The sequence below is a fragment of the Pinus tabuliformis genome, chromosome 6 (genome assembly GCF_031772625.1).
Source record: "Pinus tabuliformis cultivar Carrire ecotype Pingquan chromosome 6, CPIR1, whole genome shotgun sequence".
Taxonomy (NCBI): Eukaryota; Viridiplantae; Streptophyta; class Pinopsida; order Pinales; family Pinaceae; genus Pinus; species Pinus tabuliformis.
Genome location: NC_142292.1, coordinates 698,280,504 through 698,292,882, shown reverse-complemented (window position 1 = coordinate 698,292,882; position 12,379 = coordinate 698,280,504).

Below are 12,379 nucleotides of genomic sequence, written 5' to 3'. Positions count from 1 at the left end.
CTATGTGGAAGGGAGAAAAGTTATGGAGAGTCTCATCTTAGTCTAGGAACACATCCACTCAATTCGCTCTTCTAATAAATTGGGGATTCTCCTCAAGCTTGATATGTCCAAGGCTTTTGACAAGATGAGTTGGAAACACATCTACCATGCACTAAAGACATATGACTTTCATGACAAATGGATACCATACGTGATGTTAGTCATATCCAAAGAATTCTTCTCCATTTTGGTCAATGGCTCTCCCTCCCCTACCTTTACCCCCTCTTGTGGCATCAAACAAGGAGATCCCCTTCCCCCTATATCTTTCTCCTTGTTGCAGAAGGCTTAAGCCACTCCATCAAGCATGTCCTCTCCCAAAATCACTTGTGTGGTCTTCCTCTTGTTTCTATTCACCAAAAATAGCCTCACCAAAAAATTTTCGATGATACCCTACTAAAGGGGCATCCCTCTCTTCAGGAGGCTTTGGCATTCAAGCAGATCCTAAACACTTTTGCACCTGCTTCACACACTAAAATTAACAATAGTTAATCAAAAAAAAAATATTTAATACCCCCGAGGAAATTAAAATCCACATCTTCTATATCTTTGGTTTCATGAAGAGATCTCTTTTGTCAAAATACATTATAGCCCCTCTCACTTCCAATCCCTTGCATCTCTCTGGGAAGAACAACTTCCTAAAACTGAAGCCAATCTCTCCAGTTGGACCTCTATAATCCTCAATCTAGTAGGTCATCTCACTCTACCCAAATCTATGATTTAGGATATTCCTTCATACCTTCTTTCATCTCTAGCAGCTCCCCGAGGCTGTCCTCTCCAAATTCTACAGCCTTCAGTGTTCCTTCCACTATGGAGGCCCCTATTTGAATTGAAAATGGGCCTTGGTAGCTTGTGGTAAGCTTTGTCTTCCCAAACCTACCAGAGGATTAGATCTACGTGATCCAAAGAAACTCATTAAAGCTTTAAGTGCCAAAACTTGGTGGGAATGGCCAAAAAACCCTTCAAATTTATGGTTTTGAATGTGGAAAATTAAGTATGCCCAAGGAGTTCACTCCTTGTAGAAATTCAAAATGACAACAGGTATTAAAGGTTCACACATTTGGAATGCAGTGTGGCAAAAAAAACATCTAATCCAAGATCACTGTTTATGGGAAATTAGAAATAGGTAGACTCCTCTTCTATGGGATAAATCTTGGAATCAATGGCCCAAGCTCTCATCCCTACACTACAACAAAACCAGCGATTAGCGTCCCTTTTTACTTCTTTTTTTGCATCTAGAGCCCATTTTTGGTGCTATTTGCATCCATTTATCAAATACGGTGCAAAACTTGACACAAAATTTGCATCAAGTTTTGCACCAAATCTTACACCAAGTTTAGCACCAGGTATTGCAATAGGTTTTGCACCACGTTTTGCACCAAATTTTATGCCAAGTTTTGTGTCATCCTTTACACCAGGTTTTGTTCCAGGTTTTGCATCAAGTTTGGCACCTAATTTTGTTTGACATACTTTTGCATCCTCATTTGCATCCACTTTTTGCACCTACACTTGCATCAACTTTTGCATCGACTTTTGCATCCTTTTTTGCATCCTTTTTAAAATCATTTTTTGCATCCATTTTTTCATCCATTTGTGCATCCCTTTTGCGCCAAGTTTTACATCGTGTTTTGTGTCTAGTTTTGCATAAAATGTTGCATCTACTTTTGTTGCATCCACTTTTCCTTCTTGTTTGGCATCCATATTTACATCCTCTTTTGCATCTATTATTGTACCCACTATTGCATCTAATATTTTTGTGCCACAATTAGCGCCTAGTTTGGCACCTCCTTTTGCACCCACTTTTGATTATAATTTTGCATCCATGTTTGCATCCTCATTTGCGTCTAGGTTTTCATCAACTACTACATCTATTTTTGCATCCCTTTTTGTATCCAATTTTGGACCGGGATTTGCATCGGGTTTTGTGTCTCGTTTTGCATCTACTTTTGCATCGACTTCTATTGCATCCACTTTTGCACACAATTTTGCATCCACTATTGCACCCATTTTAAATTTCACTTTTTGCATCCCTTTTTACATCTTCATTTGCATCATACTTTGATTCTTTTTTTGCATCTATCATTACATCCACTTTTGTTATGCCACAATTTGCACCATGTTTTGCACTCACTGTTGTATCCACGTTTGCTTCCAATTTTGCATCCATGTTCACATCCTCTTTTGCATCAAATATTGCATCTATTTTTGCATCCACTTTTATGTCAGGTTTATGCATTGGGTTTTGCATCTCGTTTTGTATCTACTTTTGCATCTACTTACATTATATCCATTTTTTGCATCCAATTTTGTTTTGCCTGCTGCATCAATGTTTGCTTCCACTTTGACATCCATTTTTGCATCTTATTTTGCATATTTTTTGTCTATTGTTACATCCACTTTTGTTGCACCATATCTTGCGCCTACCATTGCAACCACATTTGCTTCCACGTTTGCATCCCCTATTGCATCCACTTTTGTTTCATCCATTTTTGCATATACTTTTGTTTTCGTTGTTGCATCCACATTTGTTTCACCACAATTTGTGCCAAGTTTTACACCTACCATTGGACCCATGTTTGCTTCCACTTTTGCCTTCATGTTTGCATCCAAGTTTGCATTGACAACTGCATCTACTTTTGCATCCACTTTTGTGTCAGGTTTTTCATGTTGTTGTGCATCTACTTATGTTGTATCCACTTTTCATCCAATTTTACTTCTATTGTTGCCCCCATTTCTATGTTCGCTTTTGCATCCCTTTTCCAACACTCATCATATTTTCTGCATTGATGATATTCCTTATGGCATTGACAATTATGAACAATTGATGACAATGTCAATAATATTGACAATGATGAAAATGAAGATGATGGCGATGACATGAATTGTGATTATGATGATAAAGACGATAGTGGTTACAATGACAATGATGATGATGGCAATGATTATGATGATGACGATGCTAATGACGTTGGCGAATCTTCCCAATTTTAGATGTTGTCATTGTCATAATCATAAGCATTATCTTTGGTGTCATGATCATCATTTTCATCTAGGTCATCATCAAAAACAATAATGGCATGAATGATGATGATGCATGATTACAACAATGTCGATAGAAATTACATTAATGATGATGATGGGGATGATAAAAATGACAATGACGATGATAATGGTGGTGATGATGATCATCATCGATCATCTGTCAAAAATAGAGTTGTTATTTCTCTTACGTATATCAATGTGTCCTAAACAACCCTTTTCTAGCACTGATCACATTTTTTGGGTTGATGATATTTCTTACAACATCTACAATTATGAACAATTGCAAACAATGTCCATAATGATGATGATGATGGCATGAATGGTGATTATGATGATAATGTAATGATGGCAATAACAATGACAAGGATGATGGTGATGATGATGACAATGATTATGATAATGAGAATGACCTTACAATCTTATGGATTCGTGAACAATTACTAGTTTCAATACCATCTTCTGGATACGTATTACTATCATACTTTTTAAATTTTCTGTCTCTCTTGAGGTATCTTACTATAATGGTGTTGTCAACACTAGAAAGATATCTTGTTGTAATGGTGGTTCTAATGTTAGCACTAGCAAAGTTTAGTAGGGAGGATGCTACTACAAGAGGAATTCCTTCTAAGTGACTATGGCATTCAAAATGAGGCTTTATGGGCTGCTTGGTAACACATGTTCTCATGCTCATATAAAATTAATGTGAAAAGTTGCTTTAATTGGTTCCCATGCATAATTGATATTGATAATGGGGTGGTATAAAATTGTAATGGGCATATCCGTTAGTTAGTTATGATGGGTCAATAACATTGAAACCATCCAAGTGACATTTCACCTTGGAACAATCGTCCCTCGTGCGAAAACACGAAGTTTATGTAAATGAAAGTTGTGATTGTAGTGGAATTAAAACCATCGAGAAATATCAAAGAAGACGCTGCCTACCAGTTTTGAAAGACAACCAAGGCATTGAACAACTATTTGCGTTAGGATGTAGTGAGGGAATCGAAGGAAATTTGGTAGCCCTAAGTTTCCATTACTATTGCCAATCACACATTCAATAGTAACCATAAAAGGTAGCCACATATAAACAGAACCTCGAGGTGTTGACAGTCAGAATCTATTGTAATAGCTTTGACGTATATATAGTTTTGTGTTTAGATGAGAATGAAGTGGGCTTCATCCAGGGTTCGGCTCAATCCTCGTCCATTCCATGCAGTGGTGTTTAATTCGCCAAGCAAGAGAATATTACGTGAGTGTTCAGAGTTAAATCAACAGAAATCAAGGACGTGTGATTGTCAAATTATTGCTTCTCCCTTATGATTGAGCGCTTGATGCGATGGTCATTATCCTTGGGTGATACTTTTATTCCCCATTTTCTATTGAAAAAGTAGCGTTTTTCTGTTCGATTATGATAGGATTGGATGAACGCCGGTTTGGGTGGATGTAGACCCATGTTTTTTTGTGGTGATCTTCAAATGTCTTGAGGATAAGAAAAAAATCCTTGACCAAGGTCCATGGTTTTGGGGATGAGTTGGTCTTCTAGTGAAGCCATGGTTTCCCAACTTCAATCCTCTCACTATGTTGCCGATGACTACTCTAGTATGGGTAAGATTCCCAGTTCTCCCATTCACTTTACCCATCTAGATCTCTTAGAAAAAGTGGGCAATTTTATTGGAAGATTCGTCAAAGTAGACAGGGAAAGACTGTTGAAAGGCATTTTCACCTATGTTTGCATATGTGTTTAGGTAGATCCCAATGAAGTTTTGCGAGATAAAATTGAGCTCAAGTGGATGGGAATTGTGTATTCCCAACCCCTGGACTATGAAAATACAACTTATAGATACACGTATAGATACACCAATAAATTTCAACCACAAACCTGTAAATTTCATTTTCCTTCACACCATGCATCTAATTTGTATTATGTATGAGAATTAACAAAGGAATGATGCTCTTTTTCCTATATTTTGACTCCCGGAGAATACTATGATAAACGTGGATAGACATAGGGTCCTGTATGGTCCATTTACATCCCATGGATGGGAAATCAGAAGTAAATAAAATAACATCCATTACATATGCACTCATGTAAAATGGGGGAACAATGTTTTCTAGAATAAAAAAACTACAGTTCTTCCTATAATCTAGGATTTGGATACTTAAATTATTAGATAGAACAGTCCCCCAGTCCATAACATAGCTGCATCAATCAAGGGTACCCACTGGTCTGAAAACTTTTGGGTATTGACATAACCAAATAATCTACATATCATAGTGGCAACATAACAATATGGACCGACAAGAGAAGCTATAGAATGCATACCCTTATTTTCTCGCTTGTGCTTGCTGGCATCTCTTCTCCATCCTTTGATGACTTTAGATTGATCCTGATTTTCCTTCATGAATTTCTCAATGAAGACATTATCATATTTCTTCTGAGCTGCCGACAACTGGTACATTCGAGTCGAATCTTTGTTGGTGAAAGAGCCGATGATTGTGTTCCTCTTGGTCATAAAGTTTCTGTCAGCGATGTTTAGATGGTCAACAACACATGTGATCATATCCATGTAAGGAAGGATGTTCAACTGAGCAACAATTCTGTGGAGGAATGAATTGGCCAGATCACTATATGTAGTATCAGAAACCGGGTATGAATCTTCGGCTATGACTACTCTTTCTGTGACTCTCGGCTCTTCATCTTCGAAAAGTTGATATGTGGCCTCCCAGGTAGATGTTCCGGTGTTTGAGGTGCATGTGGTATCGGTAAATAATGCAAGCAATTCTGCAAACTCGGGGGGAAGAGAAACTGATTGTTGTTGAACAACAGGTTTCTTCATGGGTTTGGTCGACCAAGACATTTTTGTTGAATTATGCTTGTTGGGACTGACTTGTCAAGAGAAACACAAGGGTGAGAGTAACTAACATTCAGAGCGAATAACTTAGCAAAAAACCGATTACATAATAATCCAAGACTTTTATGAGCGAAATCTCAAGAAACCGTTAGTAATAATGAATGCGTTTATTCTATCGAAAATCATTAATTCTCCACATTTGGCCATTAATATCGCATCCGCCATATCTCAACTTTTGAAGCCTTGTCACTTTGAAACCTCCAATTGCAATACGTGTTGCAGACTCGACTGCTCCATCATAGCACACCTTAATATAATATCACAATTGCCATGTCACGCCTTTCATATCACAAGTTTTAAAGACGTGTGTCTGGTCATGGACATTAAAAGTTGCAATGGTTATGGTGTAAATAATTAAATTGAATGGATATGGTGTAAATAAAGTCGCAAGTTAGAGGCTTCAAAAGTTTGGTCATGGACAATAAAACAAAAACGCCACTCGCGAGATCCCAATATGCAACGTGGCAGTTTTATGGGGTCGACCTCTTTATTACTATTTACATATATATGCCGGCTTTTATTATATTTATGCTTTAAACCTTTAAAATTTATTTGGAAAAGGTTTTAATCGCCATTTTTCTTAAAAGACTTTTTAGGATGTTCTAATATATCCTTTCACATTGAGGCTTTAGAATTAAACCTAAAATTTATCGCTCTTTTTAATTAATTTTTTTTTATCTTAAAACTAATATTTCCTCTTAAATTTTTTTTTTTATAATTATATCCTAAATTTTAAAATAATAACCCTTCTCTATTAATTCTTTTATTAATTATATAATAAAATTATTAATTCATACAACACATATTTAACATTTTACTAAAATATTACTTTTACTTACTTCCATATCCCACTACTTCTATGACGTTGCACAAACCTACTTCCATATCCCACTACTTCTATGACGTTGCACCGGTTTGTGCAAATGCTAGTTCTATATACGATGTAGGGTTTCAGGGTCGGCGACAATGCTCTTTAACTTTTTAAAACATTTATATCTTAAAATGGGTTGTTATATCGGAGGTAGGGTTTCAGGTCCGCAGATATATCCTTCTCCGAGGGGTTTCAGGAGGGCCTCTTACGCCGCGCCCCCTTTTCAGGTAGACGCATTTGCAAATATTTGCATTGTGCTATTTTTCTTTCCAGGCGGCGGATTGACTTGATCGGTGCACGGACAAAGGTGCATTTTTGGATAACCGATGCGGCTGGTTCAGATCCTCATATGCAATCGGATAGAGGTGAGTCTAAGCCTTGATTTCTTTTGTCCCTCTCAACCCATATTCTCTTATCACGATGTCTTTTTTGTTTTGTATTTCCGCTTCACATTTTCCAGAAGAGGTGCTGCTTATATTTGCTTTCACAGACTCACAGCAGGCATATTTTTTCAATCTGTGTTTTTTTTGGCGCATTTATTGGCTTACATATCGATTGATATTGATATATTTTCCCTCAATTTTTCTAATCTTTTATTTCATCTGAGTATAAAGAGATACATTCTGTAAATGCTTTAAGCTTCGAGAAATATCAAAACGAAAATATACATTCTTTGCTAAGCCTGAAGAAGGCATTGATATTGATTGAAGGGTCCTGTAACTTCTCTAAAATTCAGAATTCTTCTTTTGAGGCACTTGGATCATCTTTAGAATACTGACTGTCATAAGTATCCCCATTCGAGGATGCAGAAATATGTTCGTGTAAGATATGACAATCCTTGATTTCACTTCATAACCTTGAACCCTCAGCCAACTGTAGTCCTTCCTTCCTCAAGGTGTCTGCTTCACCATTTAATTCTTTGTAGACATGTTCAAAGCACTCTGAAATAAAAACGGACAGAACGTTTGATTTCATCTTCTACTACTGCCATTCATCCAATTAATTACTAACAACTGATGAATTTAGTAACACTTGTTTAACAGATTCTTCTCCTACAGGAAAGTAGCACAGTCTGAATTTAAAGGCTAATCGAAACTGTAATCTGAATGTCGTTTGAGCCTATAAACAGACACAGTTAGAAAACATGCACAGAACATGTAGATCACTATCGAGAACCCATGTTAATGCTATTCCATTATCATTGAATAAAAAGCTGCATCACTAACATATCTCAGTGCAAAATGCACTGCCCCCTTCCAAGTATTAGAACTTGTGTTTTGTGGCAAACTGATGAACTTGCCTAGGCTGCACCATGTACTGAAAGTGTTGACTGCAAAATAAATGTTAGGCCTTGTGTTAACTAAGTACATGAGGAAACCTATCAATTCCCTGTATACAGATGTTCATCAAATCTGAATTAGAATTAGCAAAGTACAATGGATTTACTACCACAGGGGAGTAGCCATGGGTTTGCAGTACATCATTTGAAATCTCATCAGAATTTCAATTACATACACTGGAGTAGCCATGGGTTTGCAGTCCATCATTTGAAATCTTCTAAGAATTTCAATTACATACTTTTTCTGTCCAAGGAACACTTCACCTAGAGCCAGCAAGTAGTGCTTCAAGTCATGACAAATTCTCTTGCCAATTTTGCCCTGCACCAGTTTGTGGATTCCTTTTAACTTCCTATGAGTGTAAGATTGTCTACATATGGGACTAAAACAAGCAGATTATAATGATCTACCAAATTGTAAAAATTAGAATCTGCATCTGTCTCAGTGAAACCCAAATCTGAAAGTTACTCATCAATCTTGGAGTGCCATGCAAATGGTGCCTGTTTCAACTCATAAAGGGCCTACTTCAACTTGTAAACATGGGTCTCAAGCCTATTCACCTAAAAGCCTCTTGGTTGGTTTATTCATATAACTCCTTAATCAACCTATTAAGAAATGTTGTCTTTACATAAATTTGATATAAAATCCAATGGAAGATTGTTGTGAAAGACATAGTAAATCTGATAGAGGTATATTTAGTAACAAGAGCAAAAGTCTCCTCATAGTCAACTCCTTTTTAATGGGAGAACCGTCCAGCCACAAACCGAGCTTTGCAGTTTTATATGCTGCTATCTGGTGCATGCTTAACCATGCATGATTGTTGTAAGAAAAACTAGAGTCAAATACTGACTTCTCCACTAGTCTAGGCACTATCTCCTACCCATCATTCTTTAGGAGGAGATGTATTCCTCCATCATGGCATTTTGCAGTACTTGCTTCCTTACTGCTGTTACTAGAAGGTTTTGTTTCAATAATGAAAGATATCAGTGCAACATAACTAGGGAACTTTTTAGGAGGGTGGCTTATTTGAAGGGAAGTAGTTGGAGCACCAACTTACTTTGCCTCTTTTAATGTCTAGATTAGCCATCTAGGCTTTCTAGCTGAACTTGAAGGTAAAGAGGCACCCCTTGCACTTCCAAAAGCTTGCTGATCTAAGTATGCATTTCATGATCTTTTTGATTTCTGCAGATCTGTTTTTGGGATACCAAGCTCTTCTGCCTCCATGGTCACTATTGGAGGTTCTTGAGACTTAGAGGACCATGCATTTTCTTCAAACTTGGTATCTCTGCTCACAACTACTTTATGTTGAGATGGAATGTATATTCTATAAGCTTTTGAGGTTTCACTCTAACCTACAAAAATGCCCTTCAAACTAGAAGGTTCCAACTTGGTCCTTTTCCCATCTGGAATATGAATGTAGATAGGACAACTGAAAAACTCAAAGATGTGTTACTTGAGGCTTCTGAATTCCTCCAGTCTTATCCTTCAAAATTCTGTGAGGATACCTATTCAAAATATAGACAATGATGAGACATGTTTATACACAGAGACACATGAGCAGAACTAGATCATGAATCAAGGCCCCAAACTACTGAGGGTTGTAGGGAACTATCAAAATTTTCTTGATTCTTGATTTCATGCAAAAGGTATCAAACTTTTTTGGTTTTTGTGAATTAAGTCTAGGACTTCCTAGAAGAATCATCAATAAAATATTCATAGTAAATGTTACTTGATAAGGAAGTTGAAGAGATGGGCCCACATACATTTGAGTTGATTAGGTCAGAAACCCCTCTTGACCTATGTTTACTGCTAGGAAAACATCCTTTACATGCTGGCCAAGTGCACAACCTTTGCACACTCCTTTCTTCTCAGCCTTGAAGATTGGCAATGCCCACACCATGTTTTTCAAGATTGGCAACATTCACTAGTGCAAGTGACCTAGTCTCTTTTGTCAAAGCTCACACATGTTGTCACTATCATACCCTAAAGTTCTTATAGGATTCCCTTGCAATTTAGGATGAGGACTTGTTGATCTTCAAAGTTAGCCATATATGTAGGATCTATCATCACTGAAATTGGAAAGAGATTTTTAGTTAAGCTAGGTACATACAAAACATCATTAACTTAGTAAGCTTAAGGATATCACTTGATGGATCCCACTCTTGCAACTGGATATGTGGCATCATCACCAAGTTCTACTAAAGGTACTCTTGTTAGAGGTTGTATGTTTGCAGGCTCCACTGTCCACATACCAGTCCACATCAGACATGATGTCAGATGACAGGCATGAGACCATTGAGAAGTGTATCTCGAGATTGGATGAAAGCTCATCCACTTGAGCTGATGCTTTTGTACTCTTTACAAGTTGCTTTCCCTTCCCCTTCTTTTGATGACATTGGAAGCGAAGTGCCCAAACATTTGACACTTTGAGGGACATGGAATCTGTAACAAACCCAGCCCCTAGATGTCCTTTGAGGGACGGGGTCTCAATTTTTTTTGCAAACCTTTAAGCTTGAATCAGGTTTCCTCTCATATCCTTTTGCGTTAAACGAAAGTATGATTTGGTTTCCATTAGATTTAGCAATCTTAATCTTCACCCCTGTAGATTTCTTATTAGTAATCTAATTTTTCACTTTTAATCTCATGTGCTGATAGGGCTTTCTTTGAACAAGTGCATGTACTAAGTTAGTCTATACCCAAAGTACATGCACTAAAATCATTATTACATAAACATTCCTAGCAGGTTGCATCCATTCAGCCAACATAAAACAAATAAATTATCACTTATAAATATTATGAAAACAGATAAAAATACTTAACTGAATATTAATTGCCTGCAACTGAAGAATGGTGAACCTTTTTTCCACCAACCATAGGCTTAGCTACATCCATCCATGTCCACGGCTGGCCACCCCCTAGCCAGGCCATGATACCACTGGGGAAACTTGGTTTTCTCGAGGAAATTGTTGGGTGTGAAGGCTACTCTCCTTCACATACAGTCAGATGGTAGAAACCCCTCTACCCACTGGGCCTGGGACTTACACGAATTCCACAGATGCCTTCTCAGCTGGATTTTATCAGCACAAGGGAGTCCTTTCACTGCCAGTGTAGTTCCTCAGCACCCTCCCCTCACTGCTTGCTAACTCTCTGAGCTAGCATAAGATTCACAAGCCTTTTTTCCCAGGTCAGGTTCATGCTTTCCTGCCCCATTTCAGCACTCAAATTTGTATCTTAGCAGGCCCAAAAATCTAGTAATGGACCCAGCTCCAATTTGATACCCTTGGGCATGATTTTTAGCAGTCCAAATGAGTTTCATTTTTTGATGCCTGTGAACTTCCAGCTATGAGCCCACTTGCGATTTTCACTCACTCCGCTCGTGGGCGCTCCCAGAACCTTGTAAACTTTCTTTCAGTACCTCCTATCTCCTCTGCACACTACCCACACATGGAATAATCATTTCCTCAACCCCCCACGTGCATCCCCCTTCCTTGGCCCAAGAAGACTCACAATTTTTCTTGCTTGTGGCAGATGGATTCATGGGTCAACTTGGGAAATCGAGGTGGGTACTTGCCATACCTTTTGTTGACAGTTCCTTCTATCCAGCTACTTCTCATCCCTTCATAACTGTCAGTGGTTGGCTGCCCCACTACCCAGCTCTCCCTCAATAACTGATTTCTGGGAAGTAATTTCAAATTTAAATTTCTGGCAATTTGGCAGTATGGGACTTTTGGCAAAGGTCAATTACTTGGCAGGAAAGGTAACCTCCTAGTCCCCTCACCGGATTCCACTCGTAGTATCATGGCTAGTACTAGTGCTTCATTCTTTAATCAGTGGTTTGGTGAATATTCATTAACTAACAAAACATACGTACATCATTTATAAGTTGTCTGTTCTCTATACAACTTATAACAAAACATTCAAAACCAGCGATTTGCGCCAGATTTAGCGCCAGATTTTAGTGCATTTTTTTTGTAATTGTGATGAGCAACCTGGCGCTAAATCTGGCTCTATTGTACAATTTTTAAAGCGTCCTTTTTTGCACCTGATTTTGCATCATTTTTTACACCAAACTATGCATCATTTTTTGCGTCAAATTTTGAACCAAGATTTGCATTTTATTTTATGACAGGTTTTGCTTCTAGTTTTGTGTCATTTTTTGCATCTATTTTTCATTCTCTTTT